Source organism: Petaurus breviceps, unplaced genomic scaffold (assembly GCF_028583685.1).
Source record: "Petaurus breviceps papuanus isolate PSGF00001 unplaced genomic scaffold, PetGlider_PUasm1.0 90633, whole genome shotgun sequence".
In the NCBI taxonomy this organism is placed as follows: Eukaryota; Metazoa; Chordata; class Mammalia; order Diprotodontia; family Petauridae; genus Petaurus; species Petaurus breviceps.
The window spans coordinates 3,207,537-3,223,090 of record NW_027187293.1 but is presented as its reverse complement, the minus strand read 5'-3'; the positions used below and the strand labels follow the sequence as shown (position 1 = coordinate 3,223,090).

General features: G+C 35.8%; 1 pseudogene; it reads right to left on the bottom strand.

Annotated features, from left to right (window-relative positions):
- Positions 1–13,300: 13,300 nt before the first annotated feature.
- LOC138143284 (U6 spliceosomal RNA) lies at positions 13,301–13,400 on the bottom strand (annotated as a pseudogene).
- Positions 13,401–15,554: the final 2,154 nt, after the last annotated feature.

The following is a 15,554-nucleotide window of genomic DNA, read 5'->3' as shown; positions in this document are numbered from 1 at the left end:
TCTTTCAAATACTACTGATGGTAGCTCAACAATTACATCTGGAAGTTATTTAGAGATCTGTTAATGTAGCTCAACAGATAGATAGTTGAATGACGAGTTAGATAGACAGATGAATGGACAGACAGACATACAGATAGATGAGATAGGTAGACAGACAGACAGACGGACAGACAGACAGACAGATAGATAGATAAATAGATATATAGATACATAGATAGATAGACAGACAGACAGACAGATGCATTTATTAAGTGCTTAATATCTGCCAGGCACTATACATCATGGGTCCAGTGGCTGTGTAGTCACAATGGAAAGTGTCTTGTTCAGAAAACTCATCTCCTTCCTCCCTTCCAGGGAGACTCTGGACTCCACATGAAGGCTGGCAGTGGTGGGTTGAAGTTCCTGCAGTGCACACCAGGGTTAGACAGTGGATATTTACCTGAAGAATAGACACCCCAGGTGCTATGTTTCAACAATTACAGAACATAATGTTTCTTTGTGAAATTAATTGGTCCATAAATCCACTCACAGATGAAATCTGTTAGTGACAAACTTGAACAATTTGACATTTATTCAACTTTTCAACTAATGAAAATATACTTTCAATCTTTTTGAAGGAAAAACAAGAGAAATCTGGTATAAGACCCATGTATAGAATTGCAAATAGTTGGTCACATGGAACACAGTTCATGCCCTTAAACAGAAGCAAAGAGATCAAATGTTGACATTGCAGAAACTCAATTTCCATCCTTCCTTATCCACTTCATCTACCTACTGACATATCCCATGTGCACAACACCTTAATATAATTTTCCACAAATATGGAATGGGAATCTTAATGGCATACATTTGAATGAATAAGTCTTACTCTCTGTTCAGAGGTGGGGGAAAGAGGTTTTTTACTGACACCCTACTATGATGTGCTGGGAGAGAGGGGTAGGAGTATGGACTAGAGAGGTTTACACTTTTCCCAACATGGGGCATGTGAAACTATTTTTTTTACCAGACATATAAATTCATTCTTTAAGAAGTTCCAGGTAAGTACTGTTATCAGCACAGTGATTTATCTATAACATAGGGTGCTTTGGACAATAAAGTTCTTTGCAACTTAGAGTCTTAAAGGAGTTCTTAACTTTGGGTTGGTGAACTGGTTTTTAAAAAGAATTTTTACTATTCTATTTCAACATAATCCATGTTCCTTATCAAACTATCTATTTTATGCATTTGAAAGCATTACTCTGAAAAGAGATTCATAAGCTTGACCAGACTAACAAATAGATTTGTAACACAAAAAAATGTTAAGAACCATTTTTTACAGTGTTTCCTCATGGTAAGTGGGTAAGTGACTTGCCCAAGGTGACATAGCTAAACTGTTTCAGAGACAGTTCTTCCAGAATAACTAATCCATTTTGTCACTTTATGGCACTATTTACTCTGATGGATTTGTTTTGTACTATTTGGAAAGGGAGAACTACCCATGATGACTAGAAAAAGATTGGCTCAGTGGGACAAGCAGGGTGGGAAATTCAGAAATTCGCATCTGTTTTTCCATCTAGTTAGTCTCTTTTTATATGGAGGATGAATTGGAGAACATCGTCCAGAATACTTTTTTAGTGTTTAGCCTATAAGTTAATGATGACTGTTCTGTCATTCACCTCTCCATCAAGATCTATGTCTTATTTTAGGAGAGTTTCTTAAAGTGGGTCTTGGGTTTGCAGTACATCTCTGTTCCATGATTGGGGCCTACATAGTCTTACTTAGTCTCCTTCTCTGAAAGAGGAGGAAAATTTCTTTAATCTCAACATTTTTCTGACTTACCAAACAAGTATTATTATTATTCCGTGTGGTTCCTCCATTTAATGAAATAGTTACCAAATTTGACTTGGCATTTCAAAGTCAGGCAAAGAAATTTTCCAACATGCAGGGTGCTTTGGGATAGAAAATTTTTATGTTAATTTAAGTTATTAATACATTTGAAAATAGAATAAGGAAATCTCCAGGAGAGAAAAGGACTTATTTTTAGATGTTCATCATAGCATATTCTATGTATATGACAAGTGTTAAATAGTAATAAGATTGATTCCTCAACCTCTCCAGGCTCTGGGGAGTGGTGGTTCCATATGTGCTCACAAAGGAACAATGACCAGCATGTGCTGAAGATGGCACTGGCAGCCAGAGAAGTCCGTGTTTCTGCCAGCTGCCAAAACAACCTTGTGGTGCCCTCTCCTACTTCCCCATTCAATTTACTTCTTTCAGACCTTTTAAAATACAAAGAGGGATTTGGTTGGAGGCAACAAAAAGGACCCAAACTTGAGAAAATAAAAATCACTCCTCAGGTTGATGAGGGGAAGAGGTAAGAGGAGAAGTAGGAAAAACTTCTATTGGAATGGAAGGGAAAATTTTCTTATGCCTTTTAGAGACACATGCACAAAAATGTTCATAAATAATTAATGGTCCTGGATCTGGCATGGATGAGGAATTTTGAGAGGAAAAAAAATGAACTTGGAGTCACTTTTGTATAGCTAATTGCTACAAATATCCAAACTTTGGTGTCAAATTAAGCATTAGAGTCAGTGAAAATGTACATCAGATAGACTGGTAATCAGAAACTATTGTTCCTCCAAAAACAGTGATGCTTTTTTTAAAAAAAGGAGGAGAAAGAGAGTAAAGTCAGACACTCTACAAAGAAAGGAAAAAGAGTCCCAGTTTTTAAAATGTTTACACTCTAATGGGAGAAAAAACATTCTAACTACACACTAAATGACATGTGGACAGAATAAACTGGAAATAATCTTAAATGGAAGGCATTAATATTAAGGGGATTCAGGAAAGGCTTCCTGCAGAGGGTAAGATTTTAGCTGAAATCTGAAGGAAGTCATGGAAGTCTGTTAATATACATGAAAAGGAGGAGAATTCTAGGTATGGAGACAACAAGTGAAAAAGTAAAGATAAGGAGATGGAATTTTGTGAGCTAAGAGCAGCCAGGAGGTCAGTGAAGGTGGATCACAAATCATGTGGAGGAGAGGAAAGAACCTGGAAAGATAGAAAGGAGCCAGATAGGAAGGCCTTTAAATGTCAAACAGATCTGATGTTTGAACCTAGAGGTAAGTAAGGGTCACTGGAATTTATTAAATAAAGAGATGACAGGGTCAGTCTTGTTTTTTGCAAGACCAATTCAAGTGTTGAATGTAGGATGGACTGGAGTGGGCAAACTCCCTCTCTCTTTATCAAGAATATTGCCTAGTACCTTCTAAGTCAGGAGGAAGAAATTATATGGTATATTATGTAGGCTGAGAGGCAGCAGTAGCAGAAACAACAATAGTTTGCTACCTGGCTTATCTACCTACCCAAAAGCCATGGGATTATAAATGCATGGTACTTTTTTTATTTTCCCCCTCCAGATTTATTATTTCCTGATCTTAAGTAAATGAGTACTACATACAGAAGACATCAGGTTATAACTTATGAGCTTTAAAATGTCAGAAGAAATATCAAAAGTCTCCTTTGTTACCAGACATGACAGCAGGAATAGCCAAATCCAGTGAGAAACCAACCCTAAGAAATAATCTGCTTGTCCCTGCCCAGCAATGAACTAGACCACATCTCAGGATCTAGGGAAGTAACTTGTCCATTGGCTGTGATACACTATAAGAGAATTTGATAGAGATTCCTTAAAGGGAAAAAAAGACTTTGGGGACCAGGAAGTACAACTCCATTCTGTGAAGGAGAGGACATTTTGTTTTGAAGCAACTACTTTAAATTTAAATGCACTATCCCTAAGATGGAAACCAACATTAATTAAGTACACACTATGTGCTAGGTATGGTGCTAACTATATTCTAAATATCACTCATTTGAGGGATTATGCTATATAATATGCTATTATGCTATAAGAAATGAAACATGAGAAGACTTGTATGAACTGATGCAAAGAGAAATGAGAAGAACAAGGAGAACATTGTTCACGGTAACAGTAATATTATCATAATGATCAATTGTGAAAGACTTAGCTACTCTGATCAATACAATGATATGAGACAATCCCCAAGGACTCCTGAGGAAAAATGCTATTGACATACAGAGAGAGAACTGATGAATTCTTGAATGAAGATTAAAACACACTTTCCCCCCGTTCTTTTTCTTATTTTTTTGGGAAACATAACTAACATGGAAATACGTTTTTCATGACTTCACAAGTATAACTAATATCAAATTGTTTGTCTTCCCAATGGTTGGGGGAAGGGCTAGAAGTAGGAAAAAAATTTGTAACAAAATTTGAAAAAAATGTTAAAATAAATATAGTATATGTTAAAAAAAAAACCAAATATAACTTATTTGATCTTTATAACAACCCTGGGAGGAAGGTACTATTATTATCTTCATTTTATAGTTGGGGAAATAGAAGTTTTTACTTGCTCATTGTCACACAGATAGTGAGTATCTGAGGGTGGATTTGAACTCAGCTCTTCCTGACTCCAGGACAAATACTCTAACCATTGTACCACCTAGCTGTCTAGGGACCAAGTGGATAGTTGGAGGAGAGAGTATACCTCAGTTTAGAAGGAGTGGTGGTGGTTGTTTTTGTACTTTGGTGTCTGCTATGCTTTCTCAGTAAATATCCCTTAGTGTACAAAAGGATTCCTAGTGCTGTGCTTTGCCTCATTCCAGCTTCTCTGCCTGAGCCTTCCTCCCTTTGTCCTATATAAGCTTTTGGGTGTCTGACCTACATGCATGAAGGTAGTCACTGTAGTGTCACTTTTTAATTTTTTAATTGGTATTCAGTTTAATGGTCTTTTTTTTTTTAAGTAGAGAAGATACCAGCAGAAGGGAAGAGCTGTTCTAGGACATAAGACAGTACAAATAGTGAGTGTCTGAGGATGAAATTGAACTCAGCTCTTCCTGACTCCAGGACAAATGCTCTAACCACTGTTCCACCTAGCTACCTAGAGACCAAGTGTATGGTTAGAGGAGACAGTATACAAGAGGAGGAGAGAGACAATACAAATTGCAATCCACTAGAGATCAACAATCATATTCAAGTTTTTAGAAGCCATTGTAACATATCCCTGACCAAAACTAAGAAAGTCATAATTCAGGAAATAAAGCTAAAAATACAAATAAACAAAACCATTGAGGATTATGAAATTGTATGGAACCAGCAATATTCAGAATACAATTCTATAAGAGATTAAGTCTTAAGTAGGTACAAAGGTTCAGATATATGCATGTATGGGTGGGCCACAAGATTGTACATAATTGGAGCAGCCAGGTAGCACAGCGAGTAAGAGCACCAGCCCCAGAGTTGGGATGACCTGGAATTGAATCCAGGCTCAGACACTTAGTACTCACCCAGAAACACCTGGCTGTGTAACCTTGAGCAAGTTACTTAACCCCAACTTCTTAGGGGCGGCCAGGTGGCACAGTGAGTAAGAGCACTGGCCCAAGAGTCGGGATGACCTGGGATTGAATCCAGGCTCTGATACTTAGCACCACACCCAGAATTAACTGGCTGTGTAACCTTGAGCAAGTTACTTAACCCCAATTGCTTAAAAAAAAAGAAAAGAAAAAAAGATTGTACATAATTATATGATGCCACAAGGAAAAAGACAATGTTAACAAAATAAAATTTGAAATAACAAAATAAAATGTTGAAAATAGAAGAAAATTGCAGCTTATAAAAAACAATTTACCTAGAAAATAGATCAAGTAGAGATAACCATCAGATTATCAAATAACAACTGCAACCATTACAAAAACAACATAAATTGAAACTATGCAAACCAGAAAGCACAGTAGTATTTAGATGCTCTGATTTGGTGAATATATCAAAAATTAATATGAGCTCATTATACTTGGTACCTTTAAGCATAATGTAGTTTCTCTCCTTATCTCTTTTAACCATTCCTATTTTTATTGTTTCATGGTCTGAGATTATGATTACTATCTTTGCTGTTTTGCATTCACTTGGAGTATAATATATTCTGTTCCATTCTTTTACTTCACGTGAATCTTTATGTTTCAGATGTTTTTCTGGTAAACAACATAATGTTCAGTCCTGCTTTCTGAACCACTTGAATGGTAAAGGTAACATATACATTTGTGTGTATTATATGTATTTATATTCTAATGAGGAGGAAAAATTGGGTGACTCTTTAGAAGCCTAATATTTTCATGATTCCAAAAGAAAGATAAATAAAACAGAGGGCCTTGGGACAGTTTTGGTCTATTTTTGACTATTTTAAATGAAGAAATAAAAGAGAGGAATAAATAATACACCGAGAAGAAAAGGGAAGGAAGTAGGTAGAATTTACTACTTCATAAAACCACTGGAATTTATGGAGTAAGGAAGTGACACAATCAGACTATGCTTCAGGAAAATTACTCTGGGGGCATTAATGGAAGATGGATTGGAGTAGAGAGAGACTTGAGGCAGGTAGACCCACCATCAGGCTATTGCAATAGTACAGGTGTGAAGTAACCAGTGCCTGCACTAGAATCATGACATTATCAAAGAAAACAAAGGAATGTATTTGATAGATGTTATAAAGATGAATGCACAGACCTTGACAATAGATTACATAAGAAGGGTGAAAGATAGTGAAGAATCAAAGATGGCTTTAAGGTTATAAGAGTCAGGGACTAGGAAGATAGTTTTGGCCTCCATAATAGGAAAGTAGAAACGTAAGAGGGTTTATGGGGAGAGTTGCTGAATTCCATTTTGGACACGTTTAAGATGTCTACTAGATATTCAGTTTGAGATATCTGAAAGGTATTTGAAAATATGAGATTAGTGAGTGGAGAGTTTGGGGTAGATTTGAGAATCATCAGCATAAATGTGGTAATTAAATTCACAGGAGCTGATGAAATCACCAACTGTGAGATAAAATAGAGGGAGAAGAAAAGAGGGCCCATTGTATAACCCTGTGGGAAACCTATACTTAGTGCAATCTGGACAGGGATTCAGCAAAGGAGATTGAGAAGAAGCAGTCAGATAGGGAGGAAGAGAATCAGGAGAGGGTGACGTATCTCAAATCTAGAGACAAGATAAAAGAAAGAAAGAGATTAAGAATATAGCATTACAAATGTTAGATATGATGGCTCTCTGGAAATTACTGAATATGAATAAAAAGAAGTACACATATATTTTAAGTTGTACATTGCATTTATACAAAAACTGAACATGTATTGAGGAATCAAATCCCTATAAACAAATGCAGAATGGCAAAAAATATTAAACATAATCTTTACCTATCACAACACAATAAAAATTATAGTTAAAAAAGTACATTTGAAGAAAGAATTACAATTTGATTGAAGAATAAATAATTCAATTACTAAAGAGTAAGTAGCTACAAGAACAAGCCATGAAAACAATAGCTACTTTCATCAAAGAAAATGAAAACAGTGAAACTAACCAAACCTTTTGGGATACAGACAGAACAATCCTTTGCGGGGAACACACACACACACACATACATACATATGCACATAAACATATATGTGTATAAAACCAAACATCTACATCAACTGAAAGAGAAAGACTATATCAATGATTTGATATGTAACTAAACAAGTAAATAAACACCTAAAACCAAAAAACAAAAATCCAATTGAATATCAAAACAAAACTTCAGGAAATGAAAGAGATTTTTAGAATTAAAAGCAAATTACCATTAAATTAATAAATAAAACATAGTTTTTTTGCTAAAATATATTATATATTATGCGTTATATTCTATATTATAGGATAATATAGAATATAATATCTATAATAGACAAAGATTGGCTAATCTGATTTTTAAAAGAGGAAAATCTAATTGCTAGTATTAAGAATAAAAAAGAGAATTTACAATAAAACTAAATTAAATGAAGTTATCAGAAATTATTTTGCTCAATTGCATACTAACAAAATGGATAAATTGAATGAAAAGATGAATGAATAAATGTTACAACTTTATTCTAAGGATATTGGGGGACATTATGGAAAGAAAACAACATAGAGACAGACACAAGACCACATGCTCTTACATCTCCCTTCTCTTTTCTGACATTGCTACCACTCTGGTGTAGGCCCTCATTATATCATGTCTACACTCTATTGCCTATAGCATGCTGGTTGATCTCTCTGCTCAGGTCACTCCCCACTTCAGTTCATTCTTCATTCAGCTGTCAAAATAAACATGTTAAAGCACAAATTTAACTATATCACTCCCCTATTCAATAAACTATAGTGGCTCCCTATCTCCTCCAAAATCAAATAGAAAATCCTCTGTTTGACATGCAAAGCCTAAAAGCCCCCTCCCTTTTCAGCTTTCTTACACCTTTCTCTCCCCTGCCCCTACATACCCTTTAGTCCATTAATGCTGACTTCCTTATTGTTCTTTGCATGAAACAACTGATCTCCAGCCTCTGATAATTTTAACTAGCCATTCCCCATTCCGAGAATATTCTCTCTTCTCATCTCTGCTTCCTTGCCCCCCGACGTAAGTCCCAGCTAAAACCCCATCTTCTGTAAGAAATTTTTCCTGATGCTTCTTACTTCTAGTGTCTTTACATTATTTATTCTCTCCAGTTTATCCTTTTTTATTGTAAATAATTGTTTGCATGTTTTCTCTGCAAGATTCGAGTCTTAAATCTTAAGTCTTGATCTTAAGAATGGAATCTTTAAAAAAATTTTTTTTCTTTGCATCTTTGGTGCTTAGCACAGAGCCTGGCACATAGAAGATGCTTAACAAATGCTTTTTGACTAACTGACACCTGCACACACATGCTTTCTCACACATAAACATTTTTAGTTGAGCACACACAAGATAAGAGAAAGGTAAAATACAAAAAATGAAGAAAAGGTACTTTGGAGCTAGGGGCTCATGGACTGGCTAAGAGCATAGGTCAGTGAGGTGAGAGATACAGTCAGTAGGTGGAAAAGTGATGATGAATGTGAACCAGTGGGTTGGTTGCTAGCAAAGAGAAAGAATGGTTGGAGAGGAAACGGTATTGCATTAATCAGCAAGCAACCACAGGATTCTAGTTGTGTTTTATTATTTTTTTGAAAGCCAAGGCATTGGGGAAGAAAAGTAATAACAACAAAAGAAGCATAGCCTAGTTAATTAAGAATATCTTTTTCAGGCATTTCAGTGTGTTTTCTCTAAGTGGTGAGAACAAGATAAGAACTTAGCTATTGCCAACTTCACTAGTGGTTCCTTGAGAACCACTATTTCTCACGGTAGTTAGCTCCTTGCCTTTTTATTGAGGCTAAAACAAAATGGGCCAAACAAAAACAAAACTGACTCGGTTAACCTTTTCATATCAAGCAAAACAAGGGGATATAATGTAGAGTGCTGAACTATGAGTCAAAATCTGACTAATTAACTTGTGCGATCAAGGGCAAGTTGCTTTACTATGCTAAACTTTCATTTCCTCAGGATGGGTTTTAATTAACCTTTTTGAGATTTTCATTTGATGTAAGGAGGAAACTTCCTAACAATTGCCGGGGACCTAAAGTATAATGAATTGCCTTCAGAGATAGTGGATTTCTTCTCAATAGAGGTCTTCATGCTGGAAAAACACTTTTTTGGAATATAGTAGAGGACACTACTGTTGGTTTATTGCAGGTTAAACTCAAGGACCTCCAGCATCCCTCTAACCCTGAGATTTCTGGCGACAAAAGAAAGACTGAATTCACTTTTCAGCTGGATATTAAGGCATGGTTTAGACAAAGCTGATTGTTGGCTTGTTTCTTAAGTTAGCAAAGGTTTCTTTTAGTATTATATAGCTGATGCTGTAGGCCAGAAACTTTGTAATATTGACTATTTTATTTCTCTTATTCTATAAAATCAAGCAATTCCAGATTGTATAGTAACTAAGATAAGAGACAATAATGTCCATTCTTTTAACATTTGGAGGTAATAAACATGCCAGAATGAATATAGAAAAAAGATGACTTTGGAAGCTGGGAAGAACTTCAGAGGTCACCAACTCATATCTGAACCATGAATCCTTTCTAAATACCTCTGACAAGTGCTCATTCCCTTTTACCTTGAATAATTCAAGTGACAGAAAACTCACTAATCCAAGAGGCCCTTGATTTTTAGATAGCTCTAACATTAGTCAATTCTCTTTATATGGAGTTGAAATATCTCTTTGCTGCTTCCACCCATTGGTCCAAGTTCTCTGTTCTGGAACCATATCCAGTACAAGCCTATGTGCTTTTCCATTTATCAACCATTCATATATCTGAAGACAACATCCCTGTTCTTCTAAGCCTTCTCTTTAAGTAGCCTTACATCAATCATTTCTCATATGACATCATTTCCAGTCCTTTTATGATAATGAGAACTGACTTCAATTTGTCAATATCTCCCCTTGAAGTGTGGCACTCAGAACTGACTATCCTGCACCATATTTAATCTTATTGATGTTCAATAAAGTGGAAATATCACCTCCTTCACTCTGGAAAGTGCACTCCTGTGATTGACTGTGTGAGTAAAACATATCATCCCTTTGCATTACTTCCTTCCTAATTCCTTTCTTGGAGACACGAATTGCAACAATTGAAATATTGATGGATTCCTAGTTTTTGTTTCCTTCCTCCCTCCTCCCCCACACCTCTCAGTTTGACCCTCATTAAGTTTTCTGACCTTACAAGATATCCCTCATTTGTTCCCTAGAGTATTCGCTTAGATCTGCACATCACTTTGATTGCTCTCACATCTGGGATTCGTCACATGCTTGTGTTAACCGTGACCATCTGCAGTATTACCCAGCAGGATTTAGGAGACACTCAGTCAGAAAAATCATCCCTACTAAGAACAACATATGGAAGAAATTAAGAAAAGACATCTTCCATTGAAAGCCCTTTAAAATATATATTTATGACAGGCACACAGAGAGAAAGATATTGCCTTTCCTCCACAAGGGTTAAAGGAAGAGTTCTACTTCTTCTGAAGATTACACAATTAATTATGCAAGATAAATGCAAATGTTTGGCATGCTCATGTGTAAACACAGGGATTTTCTCACAAAGTCTTGTTTAGAACCAGGCGTCGCCTCCAATAGAAATGTCTCTCATTTTCCATGGACTCTCCTGATACTTCATATGAGAACAAATGAAGATTTCATAATTAGGGATAGGGGAAGCCGGCCACGTTTTCTTGGGTTGGTTCATTGAACATCTCCAACTATTTTTCCAATGCTTTGGGTTTGGCAAAAGCCAAAATAAGTTTTGCCAAGCATTTTTCCCTTAATTTTTAAATCCATGTGCATTAAGGGAAATTTAATCCGTATGTTTCTGATTCATTTACACTTAACTCATAAAAATGTTGTTTTGTAAGAGGCATTTGGTCTCCAACAAGACTTATGAGCCCTCTTTAAAAAAAGCATACAAAAACATCCCCATCATCTTAGGTCCCAAGAATGCTATTCGCCAGTTTCAAATGCATAGACTGAACGCCATTGATTTCTTTGCAATGTAGCTGTTAGACTTCTGTTGAGTCCTAGATTTTCAAATAGCTCCTCTTACTTTTATCCATCTATGGAGTGGGGATTCCAAGTGTGCAGAGCAATGAAGAACTAATTCCTTATAATTTCAGTATATTCTTGCTTTTGATCTCAGAGTCCTACAATACTATGGTCATGTGTGGCTGTTCTGACTTTCCTGGGAGGGTCTTTCTGCCACACACTGCTTTCTTTCAAGGATGAAACAGAACAAACATTGACCTAATATTGGGTTTTGGGGAGTTGTGTTTGTTGTGATTTTGGTATCTAGGGAAAGCAATAAAAAGTCAGATGAGCATAGAGATTGCGGATGGACCTCTTACATGAAAGGATTGAGATTGAGAGGAACACTAATTCAATTTAAGTCGATAAAACAATTATTGCTGTGGTATTATGTTCAAGACAAAGATATATGATGAGTTAGTAGAAAGAGAACTAGTTATAGAATGAGTAAAATTTGTGTTCAAGTCTTACCTTTGATAAACACTGGTTACATAAATGTGTACTAATCACTTAATTTCTCAGTGTCCTCAGATAATTCTGTGAATGTCCCATGAAGTAACACCAAAACATAGAGTGGAGGGGGAAAAGGAAGCCAAACATTGATTGCTTCCTAGTTTAACTTATGATTCTTATTAAGTAAACAATAAACTCAGCTTTTTCTATGCTTCTGAAGAACTATTAAATGCTGTCAGTATTCTTTCAAAATCCCCCAGACTAGCTGTTAATCATTGGTATCGGAAGTTTCCATACTATGTGTTCCATACACTGATGAAAAGAGATGTCTTATACAAAAACAGCAACACAGTAGAGCATTCAAAGCCCTATGCTAAACATTGGGGATACAGAGAAAAAAACAAAAATAGCCTCTGCCCTAAAGGTACATCAGGTTCAAACTTCATTTTACAAGTGAGGAGTTTAAAATCCCAGTAATTTTTCCTCAAAAATGGGAAATGATTATTCAAGGTCACACATTTCATTTCTATTAGAAAGAAGATCTAGTTATCTGGAAGCTCCAGTTTAGTAATCACTTAATTTTACCACACAAGAAGTTGTTTCTGCAGAATAGAGGAGAATACAATATTTGGGGAGGGGGACATTGCAAGTGAATTCCTCCCTAAAAGTAGCAGAACAGATTAGATCACCTTCCAGATCCTTACTAAGTCCTATTCATGAGCACCACTCTCTATCTGTTAAATGGAAAGTTGGAATGGCATAAGCTAGTGTAATGAAGCCTTCTATAGTTTGAATAGGATTGAGAGAATTTGATTCAATTTAGCAAGTATTAAGTTTTTACTGTATACAAGATGAGAAACAGCATAGTGTAGTGGAAAGATTGCTGAATTTGGAGTCAGGAATTTCTGAATTAAAATCTCAACTCTGACTCATTCTAGCTATGTGAAAAAAGGTCAAGTAATTAAATATCCATAAGCAACACCAATGACTCTCCAAGACTATAAAAGATAGATGCATTCCCATTTTTCTTGGTGGAGGAAGTTCCTTCCCCCTCCTCACAAAAAATACAGGACCTTGGTATTGCTTTAGGCAAAAGGTACTGACTGCTGTTCAGTTGTTTCAGTCATATCTGACTCTTTGTAACCCTATTAGGGTTTTCTTGACAAAGACAATGAATTGGTTTGCCATTTCCTTCTCTAGCTCATTTTACAGATGAATAAACTGAGGCAAACATGGTTAATTAACTCTAGGGTCACACAGCTAGTAAGTGACTGAGGCCAAATTTGAACTCAGGTCTTCTTCACTACAAACCTGGCACCCTCTCCACTGTGCCACCTAGATGTTGTAGAGAAGAAATATGGAATGCTTCATAAATTTGCATGCCATTCTTGTACAGGGGAAATGCTAATCTATGTATCATTCCAGTTTTAGTATATGTGCTGCTGAAGGGCTATAAAAGGCACTAGGAAATAGGAAAACAAAAATAATGAAAAAAAAAACTGATATGGTTCCTATCTCAAGAAACATGATTTTGTATTGGAGATAAGGGCTGTATGCAAATAATTATAAATTAGAATATGTAGATCAATTACTAGAAATTTTTATACTTGGAGAAAATTATACAATATGTACTGAAGAAAGAGTGAGTCATTGCTTCAAATCAATTTTTAAGACAAATTCATTTAGTTTGGGGAAAATATACACTAACAAGACATGCAGAGAAGAAAAATAAGGGATTCAACCCTTTTGATAGCTTTCTATTTTAATAGCTGATCCTTGCTTAGAGTCTATTAAACTCAATTGTTTTAATATTTCTAAAAAACCATTAAAAGCTGCCCACACCCTTTAAGTTTTGGTACTCTGTAGCAAAACCCCAATTACTTCACATTAGTTATTGCTCTACCACAACTGTATGGATACACATACATACTTCTGAGAAAAGAAGTGTAAAAATAAATGCTAAATACTATGAGAAATTTGAGGAGGGAGGGCTCAGTTCTTGCTGAGGGGAATCAAAGAAGCCTCCACAGAGGAGATTAGTATCCCTTTCCTCAGAAAGCAAAAACTTGGTGGCTTTGATAGTTGTATTATGCTCTGCATTCATACTGTAAAGATGAGGCCATAATTCAAAAACTTACTATACACAAAATATATGATCAAGACGGAATGGTGGTGATGGGGATGGGAGGAAAGGAGTTACCAAACTTTATGAAAAGTAGACTTTTTAACCAAAAACATTATTTTATGCATTTCCATTTTTGATCCATATTATCGCAAAGCTTTTTTTTCTTTCCCCCCTAAAGTAACTGTCTCTGATTCTCCTTTCTAGAACTGGCCAGGCTCACACTGAATGAGTAGGATGTAACAAATAGCTCAGGCTGGAAGTTTCACTAAATAGTTATTTCCAAATGAAATTACACTAGTTTAATTCTGCCTTGGATTAGATACTGTTTATATTAAAATGGAGTAAAGTGTCCTTTCCAAATCTTTGAAGTAGGCATCACATATAATTGGCCTTATAAAAATAAACTGACTAGCCAATCAGACCATCCATCTAATCTGTTTCAGGAAAAAATATTAATCTCATAATGTTCTGGTTTCACCAAACCTCTGTATATTTAGATTTTTTTTTAAGAATTACTAGTTCCTGAAACTTTTCATTTTTCCATGATCACCCTCCCACTTAATTAGAGCCACTATTCTCAAGAGAACTATAATAAAAGGAAACTTTTTCCCCTCTAACTCAGTGCAAACTTGTGATATGTAGTCAATATTGGTGCTTTCCTGAAAGTGTTTCATGCCCTTATTTCTAGGACAAATAAATTAAAAAAAAAACAATAAAGAAATCCTTTAGTAACAATATGTAAACAGATCCTATTTCACTAGAATCAAAAATAATGACAGGCTCATACTTTTCATGCTTAGTTTCAGGCCCCTCAATTTTGAATTTTTCCGAAGCTGAAATAATTATTTCTTTCATCCCTACAAAAATGACTTAACTACTCCTCTATTTTCTTCTTTGGCTCTTAATCCTCCTCTCTTCATTGCCTGTCTTTCCTCTTTCTGCACCTTAAATATGATATTCCTGCAACATTTTGGCCTTTTCAGACCTCTTCCCTTCTTTCTCTATGGTCCTTCTTTGGCAGTCACACCCATTTCCATATTTTCAATAGTCCCCTATGAGGACAAAACAAGTCTCCAGGCCAGATCTTTCTCTTGAGTGCCAACCAGTATTTCCAACCACACTGAGGACATCTCAGCATGAAGGTCCCATCATCACCTTCAATTAGAAATTGAAATCATAATCTTTCTTCCAAAACCTACTTTTCCTGGACTCCCTGTTTCTATCAATGTTAGCATCATTCCCACAATTACCTATACTCTGAACCATAGAAGTATCTTTGATTCCTCCCTCAAGGACCATGTTGTAACTGCATCTCTTTCCCTATCCCATGCCTACCTAGCAAAAATCTCTGACACTTAATAAATAGTTGTTGAATGAATGAATAAATGAATGGCTTCTTCCTATTCTATCCATTCCTTCCCTCTTTACACTGCATGTATCTTGTATATACATTATATACTCAATGCCTGGCACATTTAAA